Source organism: Bactrocera neohumeralis, chromosome 6, assembly GCF_024586455.1.
Source record: "Bactrocera neohumeralis isolate Rockhampton chromosome 6, APGP_CSIRO_Bneo_wtdbg2-racon-allhic-juicebox.fasta_v2, whole genome shotgun sequence".
In the NCBI taxonomy this organism is placed as follows: Eukaryota; Metazoa; Arthropoda; class Insecta; order Diptera; family Tephritidae; genus Bactrocera; species Bactrocera neohumeralis.
Window position 1 is genome coordinate 38177576 of NC_065923.1, and position 14027 is coordinate 38191602.

General features: G+C 39.4%; 1 protein-coding gene across 4 annotated transcripts in view; it reads right to left on the minus strand.

Moving 5' to 3' along the window:
* The window catches only part of LOC126761473 (axotactin), a 171061-nt gene extending 162865 nt beyond the window's left edge, over positions 1 to 8196 (minus strand). For all 4 annotated transcript variants that reach the window (XM_050477658.1, XM_050477654.1, XM_050477660.1 and 1 more), the window contains exon 1: positions 7987 to 8196. The gene's annotated coding sequence lies outside the window, so the exon portion shown is untranslated. The remainder of the gene's footprint in view (positions 1 to 7986) is intronic.
* Positions 8197 to 14027: the final 5831 nt, after the last annotated feature.

Here is a 14027-nt window from a genome sequence, read left to right on the forward strand (position 1 = left end):
TCCAAGTGCTTTTTCTACGAACGATACAAGCATCCCGCATTTTCGAAGTGAAAATACAAGAATAACTTCTGGCATTAAACAGAATTAATTTTCTATATTTTGCGTGGTAAACTTGTTGCTTATCTTTTGCCATTCTTTGCTTTATCTCTATGTATTCAATAGATTTGGAATTAGCAAAAAGCGAAATTAACTGTATATATGTACATATATACATATACAGTAAAACATTTACATACAGTAAAACTATCTGAATGCGTTGAATACGTCACATTCGCATAAAATATTGTGGCTGCCGTACAATTAGGCGGCATATAAATTATTCAGAAATTATATATCATTGTGTAAGCGAGTGTTTGTTATCTAAAATTAATTGGGTTCGTTGTTTAATTCTACAATATTTGCTCATATAGAGTGAAATATGAAATAGATAAGATGGTTTATATAGGCACTTTTGTTGTGATTGTACATCATAAATATGGTCTAAACTTTGATGACGGAATCAGATATTGTTTTGTATACTATGAGGTTACTTCAGTGCTAGAAACTGTTTTCCTTGTTTTACTATTTAAGGCGGCGCTAAGTGGTTTTTGGAGATTGCCACGCCCCTAGTAAGACTATCTAGGCGATTTACGTCTCTAAATAACGGGCTACTTGAATTCGATAACTCGCGTTACCCAGGTCATGATGATTATTCGACATAAACTTCGAATGATGCAACAGTTTTTAATGAGAATACAAAAATGAACGAAAACTATTTTCACAGAGAAAAAAACTAAAAAAAATGGTAACTTCGGCTACACCAATAATATTGCTTTTATACCCTTAACAGAAGCCTTTTTTATATCAAAAAAAAGGCAAAAAATATTTTTGTCCCGATTTTCATCGATTACTTTCTTCGGAAACTTTAGTAATGCCTTGGATTATAACGGGTGATCCAATTGGAGGTACTTCTTTCAATAGCCTTTTTTGACAGATCACACGTGAGTCGTGTCAAGTTGTCATGCTGTTTTTGTTCAGTATTGTTTGGCATTTCATCACGAAAAGACTTACGCCTGAATAACGTTTACAAAGCGTTCAACTTTATTATGAAAACTCGCGTTCTGTAAAAAATGCTCAACTTATGGTTAACATAATCGGCCTATTGAGCGTACTATTCGCAACACCATCACACATCTTGAGGCTTAGCCTTCATTATTGGATACTACACGACCGAATAGACCACGTCCAGGATGCAGTGAAGAAAATATAGTAGCCGTAGCAGAGAGTGTACACGAAGACCGTGGAGCGTCGATTCAGCGCCGTTCGCAGCAACTCAGACTGATGTATGGAACGACTTGTCACATTTTACGTCGAGATATTAAATTGAAAGCATCAAATGTACACGGTTTGTCCGGAAAGTTATTCGACAGTACTACGGAGCATGAGCGCATCGACTGGATTCGATAGAGGGCGTTTCTAGCTAACGAACGAGCGGCTGTCAGTTGTCTCCGACAAGCTGGAGAGTCATTACAAACATTTTCGCTTGACGTGTTTTTGTGAGTGGTGCAAACCGAGAATGCAGCGTTCGTTAGAGCAGAGGTACGCGTTTAAATTCTGTGTGAAACTCCGTAAATCTGCGACAGCGACATTTTATATGACCAAGCAGGCTTACCCAGATGTTGCTTCAGTAAGAAGTGGTGGGTTTCGGTGGCAACAGGCCTTTTTGGAGGGCCGGGAAGAGGTCGCTGATGAAGACCGTGCTGGCAGACCTGTGCCTTCGACAAACACCGACAAACGAAGCTCATTGTCCTTTTTGAGATCAAAGGCATCGTCCACCATGAATATGTTCCTCCAGGACAAACCCTCAACGCCAAGTTTTACGTGGAAGTACTCAAGAGAGTCAAACGAAGGGTCTATCGGGTCCGATAAGACATCGCAGCCGATTGGAAGTTGCATCACGACAACGCCCCGGCTTACACCGCCTTTCTTGTGAACAGCTACCTAACCCAGGCCGGCATCCCAACGCTTCCGCAGCCGCTTTACAGCCCTGATGTGGCGCCCGGACCTTTTTGTTTCCTTCCTGAAAAGGCCGATGAAAGGCAAGCATTTTGAGACGACAGAGGGGTTCCAAGCAGCATGCACCTTGGCTCTTAAGGCTATTCCGGAGAAGGCCTTCCGTGACGTCTTTAATGCTTGGAAATCACGCTGGCAGCGCTGCATTGACGCAGAAGGAGCCTATTTTGAGAGTTTTTAAAGAATTGTAACAAATGGTTCAATAAATCGACTGAGTTCTATTACTTTCCGGACAAACTCTGTACAGCTTGTGCAAAAACTGAAGCCGTTCGACCGTTCGCTCGTCGAAATGCTCGAACGAGTCATCGAAAATTGGACGCAACGGATGGACCACCTGACAAGTAGCCACGGCCAACATTTAAATGAGATATTCTACAAAAAATAAATGCGCAAAAATGTTCTTTCGATTGATAATAAATAAATTTGTAGTTTCTGTGTTTTTTCTTTAAAAAAGTAAGAAGCCACGAAACGGATCACCCTTTCGTACTATACGCCAAATTTCGTTAGGATATCTTTTTAAATAAAAATGTTTTCCATACAATGACGTGAGTTTGATTATTCAGTTTATATGACAACTATATGTGCTTCGATCTGAATAATACTATATGTTCGGAGTTTGTAGTGTTACCTTGGTTAATAATAATCCGTGACAAATTTCGTGAATATACCTTGCCAAATAAAAATATGCAATATTGATCTGATCTGAACAATATGTTTCGAAATTAAAGTATTACGCTGCACACATTTTTTTCCAAATTAAGTGAAGGTACTCTTTTAAATAAAAAAGTTTTCCAAACAAGAGCTTTATTTTGATCGTTTGTATGACAGCCATATGCTATAAAAGCGCAATGCCGGCCGTTCAGACAAATGAGCAGCTGCTTGAAGAGAAAAAGGTGTCTGAAAAATCGCAGATGGATTTCTCAAAAACTTGTTATAGCAAGGTCGGGTCAGCGCAATCGAAGCCGAAAGTGCGTCATAAGTGCATATACATATGAGAGCTTGTTTCAAGAGAACTAGTACAAAAATATTTGAGAAATGGTAATATATTTATATTATTATAAATAAATATTTCTAAATACCATTTCTTTTCCACTTGTAAACCACCCTGACTATACGAATTCTCAATTTAAAGTAATATTTTGTAGCGCCAACTCTGCATTGTGATTTAAATCCAATTACTGACGCTACTTTCAATCTGAACTTTTACACATTTCGCAATTTGAAAAAAAGTGCGCTTTAATTAACACTTCCTCTGACTTACAGAGACACAATGAGTCGAGTGAGCGGCTTGAGTTAAGGAAACTGTCATGTCACATGACACAAGTGGAGGTGTGCGCATCGAGAACATAGCATTCAAATACCGATTCTTTTGTGGGCTTTCAAGAATTTCTTTGCTTCATGAATGTACTCACTTAAGCGTTTGTATGTATGTGTATGTGTGCGCATACAGCCGCTCTGTGTACTTGCAAGCGGCTGATTTGGATAAAGATATTAATCTTGATTGCAAATAATAACACTTGCTTCCTCACTATTCGACTTATATGGTATATGGCGCGCTTGCAATAAGGTATATAGTGTACTTTAGTCTGGAGCCATGTGAAAATCGCAGTATGATACTTAGCATGTTAACAAGAAACCTTTCGATATATAATATTTTGATGAAACTAAAATTTCATCAAAACACTCATTCTTTTTGACGCCTGATATGTTTAAATAAACTCATCTCAAGTAGTACGATCGCTGGAGGTATGCCGCCGCACTGACGATGTCGCTTGTAAATTTGTGCCACATTCGCTTTTGTGATTTATGTCGAAACTTAATACACTAATGCAGTCATCGTGCAGGCGTTGATTGATCTAAAATGCGCCGCACTTTGGACTAAAATAAGAGAAAACGTTAACTTCGCTTGCATCGAAGCCTCAATACCCTGCACAAATAAAAAATATTTATGTTTCTTCATGCCATATTTGGTGGGGGTATCTCGTCAAATGAATATACTTTATATACAATCACTTGACTCCGATCGCTCAGTTTGTATGGCAGCTATGTGCTATAGTTGTCTGACAGTTTCGACAATTGAGCAGTTTCTTGGAGAGAAAAGCACGAGTGAAAAATCTGAGAGCGATATCTCAAAAACTGAAGAATTAGTTCGCGTATATACGGAAAGACAGATAAACATACGGACATCGATAAGTCTACTGAACTTTTATACATTATATAGATTTTATAAGGTCTCCGGCTCTTCCCTCTTGGTGTTACAATCTTTTTGGTAAACTTAATATGCCCTGTTCAGGGTATACAAATAAAAATACACCGATACTTTATAAACCGTAAGCACATTTTCACAATAGTGAGGATCAGTTGCCTTTATGCCTCTATGTCTGAATTTGGTATCCCCGCAAAACTAAAACGGCTGATTAAACTGACGTCGAGCATTACCAAAAGCTCCATCAGGATTGGGAAGGACCGCCCCGAGCCGTTCGATATCAAATGAGGTTTTAGACAAGGCGATTCTCTATCGTGCGGCTTCTTCAATCAACTCCTGGATAAAATAATTTGATATTGATATCATGGGTTTTAGATAAGGAAGCGAAGCAATTGGGTCTAGTAGTGAACGAGGGCAAAACGAAATGTCTCCTGTCGTCGAACGTCTCTGTTGACAGTCATAACTTTGAAGTTGTAGATAATTTCGTCTATCTTGGAACCAGTATTAACACCAACAACAATGTCAGCCTCGAGATCTAACGCAGAAGAACTCTTGCAAACAAATCCTACTTCGGACTGAGTAGACAATTGTGAAGTAAAGTCCTCTCTAAACGAATAAAGACTTCCTCTGACGAGGAGTTCCTCATCACCCCCGTCCCGCTATATGGTGCAGTGACATGAACGATGACAACGGCTGATGAGTCGGCGTTACGAGTTTTCGAATAAAAGGTCCTGTGGAAAATTTATGATCTTTTGCGCATTGGCAACGGCGAAAATCGCCTTCGATAAAACGATGAACTGCGCGAGAAATACGAGGACATTAAAATAGTTCAGCGAATTAAGAGTTCAGCGGCTACGCTGGCTAGGTCATGTTGTCCGAATGGATGAAACCTGCTCTAACTGTAGTCAAAACCATAATACATGTAATACTGATTCTGCTGGACATACTAATATAAATCCATCCTTATTCTAATGTTGCTTTTCTTTGGCCTAAGCGTTGACAATTCTTACTGCATTTTTGTCTTGCGCTTTAACGCTATTTCCTCAGAGTATACTTAGATAAAAGCAACTCTTCGTTGCTCTCAGTAAGCGACCACTTTAGGCATCGACCCACCTTAATTTATCATTTCGTTGCATTTGAATTGTCATCAGCACAGCTTGAAGAGGAATTGTAGACATGCGATAAATTGCGTCGGAGAAGGCGTTTCGTTATTTTGTTTTTATGCCTAAATAGATGACAATTGTCCAGTTGAAACCAATTTGATAAAATCATGCAAATTTTCAATGAAATTCATTCACAGATGAAATCACTTATGTGTCAAGCACATTCAAACAATTATTTGCTTTCTATAAACAGAGTTGCTTAAAGTTCGCGGTAGAGATTTTAATATGGTTCCAAATATACGAAATATATGATTTAAGAAGACTGTAAAGGAGAAATCACATATATTTACCGTGAAGTTAAGTTGGGTTAAAGGCTGATGCATTGTGACACGAGGTTCAAGGAATCCAGTAAAGATCTAAATGACCGATATATGTCCATATGTATAGCTGTTCTATTTCCTAGTTTAAATTGCTTGCGATGTCAACTCTGAACTGCCATTATCGGACAGATGTAGTATAAAGCCGTCTACAGACTATTAGATCGAACACAAGGTTTTTATTTCACGAAGTTGGTTATTATTCAAGGTATCAATAGTATCAATAGAATCGAACTAAAATCTTTGTATGAACCACGTTTTTGGGATAAGATATCGCCACGAAATTTGTCAAAGACAATAGAGCAATCTCGGAAGAAATTGTTTATAAACTGACTAATCAAAATCAAGTTCTTAAGGAATCCTTTTGTGAAGGATTTTTTTGTTTTTACTCTGCATCAAAAACCAAGTTTTGTTTCGCAAAATTTTTGACAACATTTTTTACAGTGGATATTGCACTAAGAATTTGTTTCAAATTTTGTATTTCTAAACAAATTTCGTGTGCAGAGTCGTTGCGAATGTTGGAAAAGACTTACGGTGACTCAATTTCATCAAAATCACAAGCCTGCGAGTGGTACAAAGCCTTCAGAGATGGTCGAGAGATCGTTGAAGATATGCCTTTTCAAATTAAGAAAATATTAAGAAAGTGAAGAATATGGTGCTTGAATATCGTCAGGCAAGTGTTAGAGAAATGGCAAGAGAGTTAGACATCTTTTGCAAGTTCGTTTGAATAATTTTGGTGTATATTTTGGGGTATGAAACGCGTTCTTTCCCGACTCGTTCCGATAAAGTTATTTTTTTTTTCAAAAGAATACCGTAAACAGAAACCAAAAAAAAAAAAGGACGCTGAAGCCAAAGTTAAACCAAAAATCAAGGCTCATTGTTGTCATCATGAAATTACTCCGGAGGGACAGACGGTCAATAAGGAGTTCTATTTGCCTATTGCGTGAGAACAATTTGAAGATTTTACGCGATGATAATGGACCATTGCATCGAGCCACGCTTGTGACTGAACTTAGAGCCAAAAATGCAAAGAAGGACACCGATTGACCACTGTTTTTTGCCAGATTTGGCTTCGTGTAATTTTTTCTTGTTCTCCGCATTGAAATTGCCGCCTCGTGGAACACGTTTTCAGCCGATCGAAGAAATAAAACAAAATTCGACGAAGGTGCTGAAGGCCATCCCAAAAAGTGCTTATGGAAAAATTTCGAGGAATGGAAAAATCGATGGAATAAATGTATTACATCTGTTGGGGAATACTTTCAAGGCGACAAAATAAATATTGATGAATAATTAAATATTTTGCGTTTTATTTACAATTTCCAGATACTTTGTATACCTAAAGCTGTCGTAACCAAAAAATCTTTCAGCATTTCGTTTGCTGCTGGTTGGAAAAATAGATACCTGTGACATTGAATAGTCGAATTCAGGGAGATCTTTCGAACTACTGTAAATAATAAAGAAGTTGTTCAAAATGGCTTTGTAGATACTTGACTACGTTTCCTTGCAAGCAGTCACGTCTGCATGTCATTAGAATATAAAAAAAAAAGGTTAATATTTAGTTTTCTCTAGCATTACAGCTATAGTTCCAGATGAAGTAACGACTTCATTGTTCAACTTTAATGTTATGCAAATATTTGGAGAGTATTATATAGGCTGGAATTTAAGTTGAAACCATACGATGAAAGCAATTTCGATTTCGAAAATTTGCACTTTTCGAAATTAGTGAATGCGCTCATGTTTGTTTAAAATTAGTAGAGTCAATTAATATAAAAATTAAAATCCTAATTTATTTTAGCACAATGAATTAGTACATATAATATTAATTATAGAATAGAGGTAAATAAGTAATCAATCATTTTGACAGCTTCGAGACTTTACTTTCATTATAGATATTAAAAAGTAAAACATAAACAAATTATATTTTTTTGCACAAACTAATTTAATAATTCCATTGAATAATTAGCTGAGATCACGCTCTTGAATTACGCATACAACCGCCGTTACATTTTCGTACTTTAATTCGCAGAACTGTGAACTATTTCTATTTACAGCTCAGCGCACTTACTGCGATCTTCAGACACCAGACACTACTTATTTGAGCGCTATGCACTAAACTCGCATTCAAATTAATGGAATATAAAAATATTTAGACTCTAAGCACAATTATTCCATTTATTAAATATTTAATGTGACACCAATGTCAAGCTGCATGACAGTTGTAAGAACACAAACACCGTTAGATACACACTTTTACTTAAACTGCTGCTGCGGAGCGCCGTGTGATTAATAGAACATTTGCTGCCTCCAAGTGCATTTACACTGTAATTTAGAATTCACACAACAACAATATTTTTTGTATGTATGTATTTTGATATATTTTTATCAAACTATAAAGGAACTTGAGTGCCCGAAACACCTGTGGCTATATGATAAGCACAACGAACCGCACGAACGCAGCGCAGAACCGCAACTGATAATACGCGGACCGTCCGATCGCGCTGGATCCCCAAAAAAACAGTCCAACTTTACTGAAATCGAGCTGCATTGTACACACACACACATATATATATATATATATATGTAGGTATGTATGTATGCATGCGTGAGAGCGGTTAACTATGCGGAGCACAAATGGCATGCCGGCAAAAGCTAGCTGGAGCTACGCTAGTAGTTTGCGACACTCGCCGGTTTCTCGCATGCGATAAAAATGTTGCCGTTTCATGAATGAACGAGCTAAGTGAATCACATGCTGATTGTGAATACTAAGAAATTACCTTTGCTTTCACACACACATACAGAAACTTTGAGTATTATTTGTTAGTGTATGGTAATGAATACTTATTTGTATACTGTGAATGTATGTACTCTTATTCGTATATGTGAGCATCATACATACATACATATATGCAGCGGCAGTTTACAGCGATAAGCACAGACCAACACTTGCAATATCGCACACGTGTGGCTTATTTTAGCAGACGCAGACATAAGGGAGATATTAATGAAATCAGTTGGTTGGTGATCCCCAGTACGTCATTACTGCCAACTGTTGTTACACTGGAAAAAATAGAAATATTGTAAGTTATATTGTAAGCGATCTGTCGTACCATTAATGTGCGATTTGTTGTACTTAAACCGAGCATAGGTTAGGTTCAGTGGCTGATGCTCAAGATGAGAATCGCACTATTGCTACTAATTGCGGCATTTTTGAAGTCAGAAAATAAGACTTTTGCTGTCAGATTATAAGCCGACAAAGCTCCTTGAGATCAATCTAAATATCATTGGTGGGATGTCTGAAAGAGTGAGCTTCCAGTTGTTTAAGCCTTCAGGCTTCTGGTAAGGTAATGACTAGTTAGAACTCCAGAAATGTTTACTGGCCTTACAACAACAACTAACTATCAAGTAATAGAACGCATGGAGAGAGCGCATCTCTGACATATTCCCATACTTCTTATAGCAGTCATTGGTATCGATGCAAGTTTTCTTTCGATAATTTGTGCTGAGGATAGAGCCATGTGTAGAAGTTCACGCTGGGTTTGGGACCAGTGATTGTGAATTGTGAAAAGGACACAACAGCCTCAGAGGAGAGAGGGTCAAAAAGGCAAAACAAAAAAATGGTAAGATGGGGAGTGCCGTGTCGTAAGTGAGGAAAAACAGACTGTCTACCTCGCAACGTTACAATCGTGCACACGTGCGTGATGGGATAGATATCGAGAGCTGAAGAGCGTAGCGAGGCGCATTTCTTCTTCTTCTTCTTCTTCTTCTTTACTGGTGTCCAAAACCGCTTACGCGTTTATAGCCGAGTGAACAATAGCGCGCCATTCGTTTCTTCTTTTCGTAAGGTGGCGCCAATTGGAGATTCCAAGTGAAGCCAGGTCCTTCTCCACCTGGTATTTCCAACGGTGTGAAGGTCTACCTCTTCCTCTGCTTCCCACGGCAAGTAGTGCGTCGAATACTTTCAGAGCTGGAGTGTTTTCGTAAATTTGGACGATATGACCTAGCCAGCGTAGCCGCTGTATTTTAATTCGCTGAACTATGTCAACCATCGTTCCATCGAATCCGACATTTGCCGTGACTAACGCGCAAAGGACCATAAACCTTTCGCAGAACTTTTCTCTAGAAAACTCGTTACGTCGACTCATCAGATGTTGTCATCGTTCATGCCTCTGCACTATATAGCAGGACGGGAATAATGAGTGACTTATTTGTTCGTCGAGAGATGACTTTACTTAACAATTGCCTACTTTGTCCGAAGTAGCTCCTGTTGACAAGAAATATTGTGCGTTGAATTTCGAGGCTGACGTTGTTTTTGTTGTTGGTGCTGGTTCCAAGATAGGCGAAATTATCTACGACTTCGAAGATATAACTGTCAACAGTGACGTGATTGCCTAGTCGCGAGGGTGACGACTGTTTGTTTGATGATTAGAGATATTTCGTCTTGCCCTCGTTCACTGCTAGACCTATTTGCTTTGCTTCCTTGTCCAGTCTGGCGAAAGCAAAACTAACGGTGCGGGTGTTGAGGCCAATGATATTAATATCATCGGCGTACGCTGGCACAGATTCCCCAATCGATGACGACTGAGCTAACTTTACATTGTCCGACCATGAAGAAGTTCGAACACCGGGTGACTTTATACCCGGAATTTTCAAACATCTAGCTGTCTGAAAGTCCAAGTAAACATCCTCCAATTCAGGCACGGAAATTTCATGAATCATAGCGCCAAAGCATTTAAAATTGAATGTAACATTACAGTCGGCTTTATTTCAAGAAATATGGACCAATAATTCCCTCGACCCGTAGATCATACCAAACGGTGACTTACAACCAAAAGTGAGCGTCGTTGCTGAACAAAATTTTCTTGTGAAAATCGGGATCGGCCCATTCACCGATCTTGCGACGCACTTGATGGTCATTCGGCTTCAATTCTTGCACGAGTTGAAATTTGTAAGTCCGCAAACCAAAATCCTTCCGTTAGTCTTCTTCGATGCTCAGCTCCACAGCAGCTAAAACGTCTTCGGTGCACATTATCCGTAAGAGTGAACGTGGTGCGAAATCAATTTATGGTGGCTCGAATTAACGACTCTGCTGAGTGATTATGTCGATGTGTTGGACGCAGCGCACAATGCATCGCGCGATCTGAACCCATATTTATACTCTGAACAGCAAGAAGCTGCTTATTTGTCGGAGCCGCCGATATCGGTACACTATAGCATATACATATCTGCCATACAAACTGAACGATCGGAATCAAGTTCTTGTATGAAAAAAATGTTATTTGATAAAGCATCGTCATGAAATTTGGCAAAGATTATTGTTCAAGGTAGTGCAATAATATCTGAAAAAGTTTATATAATTAGAACGGACCACATTAATGTATAGTTACCATACAAATCGATTGAGTCTTTTTGATACGACTGGTATGATTGCCAGGCCACAGCAGAATTGCAGGTAATTGTAAAGCTGATGAGCTGCAAGGAAAGCCACCCTAAAACCGCTTTCAGTGGAATGGGAGCGGGTCGGTGCTGCGGCATCCTCTTGTTTTCTATACTAGATAGCTGAACCAGTGTTGGCCCACCATCGGTACATGCGCTGTCAAAAGCCTTTTGGCCCAAGATCGATCGCAAGAGATCTAGTGATCTCTTTGCCCTCAGTTAGGCTATCCTCTCCCAAGTTGTGGGGCTTTTAACAAATCATTGCCCTGTTGGCGCTCATGCTTGTAAGGTTGGGAATCTCACCAGACGCCATCTGCAGTAGCTGTATGGGTGGACACAACGCAACATTTCCTTTTTGACTGTCTCGCGATTGAGAGGTCAAGTCTTAAATACTTGGAAATGCATACCTTCAGATATCCCACCAAATTGGTGGAATGGAAATTAAACGCCTGTGCAAATTTGTATTGGAACACAGGAGTTCTTCTTTTCTATGTCTTCACAATGGACTAAATATAGCAGTCCATGTGCGATCTCTCTAGATCAGCCATTTAACAAAACCTAACCTCTTTATACGGGTAAGGCGGTGTGCGGTGTGCGGATGTACGGTCAGACAGACCTTGTGGAGGCAGAAGTCGTCGGACATGCTGTGTTATAATCCTAGCAACTACTTTTAGCTTTTATTTTAGTTGTACGAAAAACGAAATGAGAAAAGCTAACTAATTTCTGGATTTCATAAGAAAGCATGAAATATTGTAAGATATACATACATTACATTTTGATTTTCTTAATAATTAAAATTATTTAGAAGAACAAGATCTTGTTATTTTGTTTGACTTTTCACATAATAAAAGCTCGAATTTTGCTACAACAACAGCACTTAGCTAAATGCTTAAGTTATCGGCAAAGTATCGCTAATTAGTCTTACACGCGCGCCACCTCTAAAGCATTTGTTGGCAGGTGGCAGCAGAAACTGTACCACAGAGGCTGGGGAAGTGGGTTATTAGCGTTCGCATCTTAGCAACTGAGAGCACGCTACCTCGGCAATTGTTGGCATCCTCATAATTTTTACATCTGCACGTTGGCAGCGACACAGATTTGCATGCGAGCAGCGACGGCACTCGACTTAGCTGTGAAAAGGCAGCCGAAGCGTTTGCTTTAATTTTCATCGGTTTGGTAATTGAGTTCGACCTTGAATGTAGTTGCATTTTGGTGCATTCGCTCCTGTCGAATTCGAATTGTAATTAACACTTTTCATGTTGGCCTCATTACATCATTACATATCGACAAGTGCTATCCAATTACAGTGTTTTCACGTTTTGCAGGGTAATCGCTGCCCGCCACCGCCCCGCTTATGTCCGTGCTGACACTGCCAATTAATTTCCAGTTGATTGTGTTTATGAAAAAACGAAGGTGTAATTGTGAAAAATTTTAATTCTAGCGTTGACATAATTTGTAATTGGCATTCCAATTACCGTCTGCGGCTTGCGTCTCCAACCCCTCTCCTGCTCCCTATAATCCTGCTCGTGGGCGTTATTTAACATTTGGCGGCCTATCGATGAACTAAATGCATATAAGAGATTTATTTGTCATTGTTTTGTGGTTTTGCGCAAACGACAATTAATTGTCAAACTGAAATGCGAGATTTAATTAAATTTAAAATGCAATTGTTCATTCATTGGTGGTATATCTTTTGTATAATGTGTGAATATTTAAATAAGGTGGAATTCGATAGTTATTTAATTACTTCAATTTCAAGCGAATGACAATCTATACATATGTACTTCACCTTCGTAAACTCTAGAGTGAACTAACGGAATTAAAACGAGAGAAACCATTAACTTCGCTATAATACGAGCTATTCAAATTCGGTGGCGAAGAACTAATAAAGAACATGCATCAGCTTTTTTGTAGAAAATGGTCGGACAAAATCATGCCCGGCGTCCCCAACTACCGTGGGAAAAGGCTTCTCAACATCGCGTATAAGGTTCTATCGAGCGTATTGTGTGAAAGATGTTCGACCCACAGTCAACAAACTGATTGTATCTTATCAGTGTGGCTTCAGGCCTGGAAAATCAACAACTAACCAGATATTGCGCCAAGTTTTGGAAAATACCCGTGAAAGGAGAATCGACACACATCACCTCTTCGTCGATTTCAAAGGTGCCTTTTACAGCACGAAAGGAGGTATTCCCGCAAAACTAGTGCGTCTGTGTAAACTGACCAAAAGCTTCATCAGGATCGGGAAGGACCTCTCCGAGCCGGTTGACACCATACGAGGTTTCAGACAAGGTGACTCCATATCGTGCGACTTTTTGAATCTATTGCTGGAGAAAATAATTCGAGCTGCAGAGCTGAATGGAGAAGGTACCAATTACTACAAGAGTGTACAACTGCAGACAAACGCCGATGATATCGATATCCAAACCGCGCCGTTAGTTCTGCTTTCTCCAGATTGGACAAAGAAGCGAAGTAAATGGACAAGACGAAATATCTCTTGCCATCAAACAAACAGCGTCGCATTAGCGACTTGGCTCATACGGCAGTCATAACTTCGAAGTTGTAGATGATTTCGTCTTTCGTGGAGCCAGTATTAACAGCAACAACAATGTCAGACTCGAGATCCAAGGCAGAATAACTCTGGCTAATAGGTGCTACTTTGGATTGAGCAGGCAAAGCCCTCTCTCGACGAACAATGCGGAAGATATATGATCCCTTACGCATTGGCAACGGTGAAGATGTACGACGACGTTGACATAGTTCAGCAAACAAGAGACAGCGGCTACGCTGGCTAGATCATGTCGTCCGAATGGATAAAAACTCACCATATTTGAGAGTAATCGACGCAGTACCCGCCGA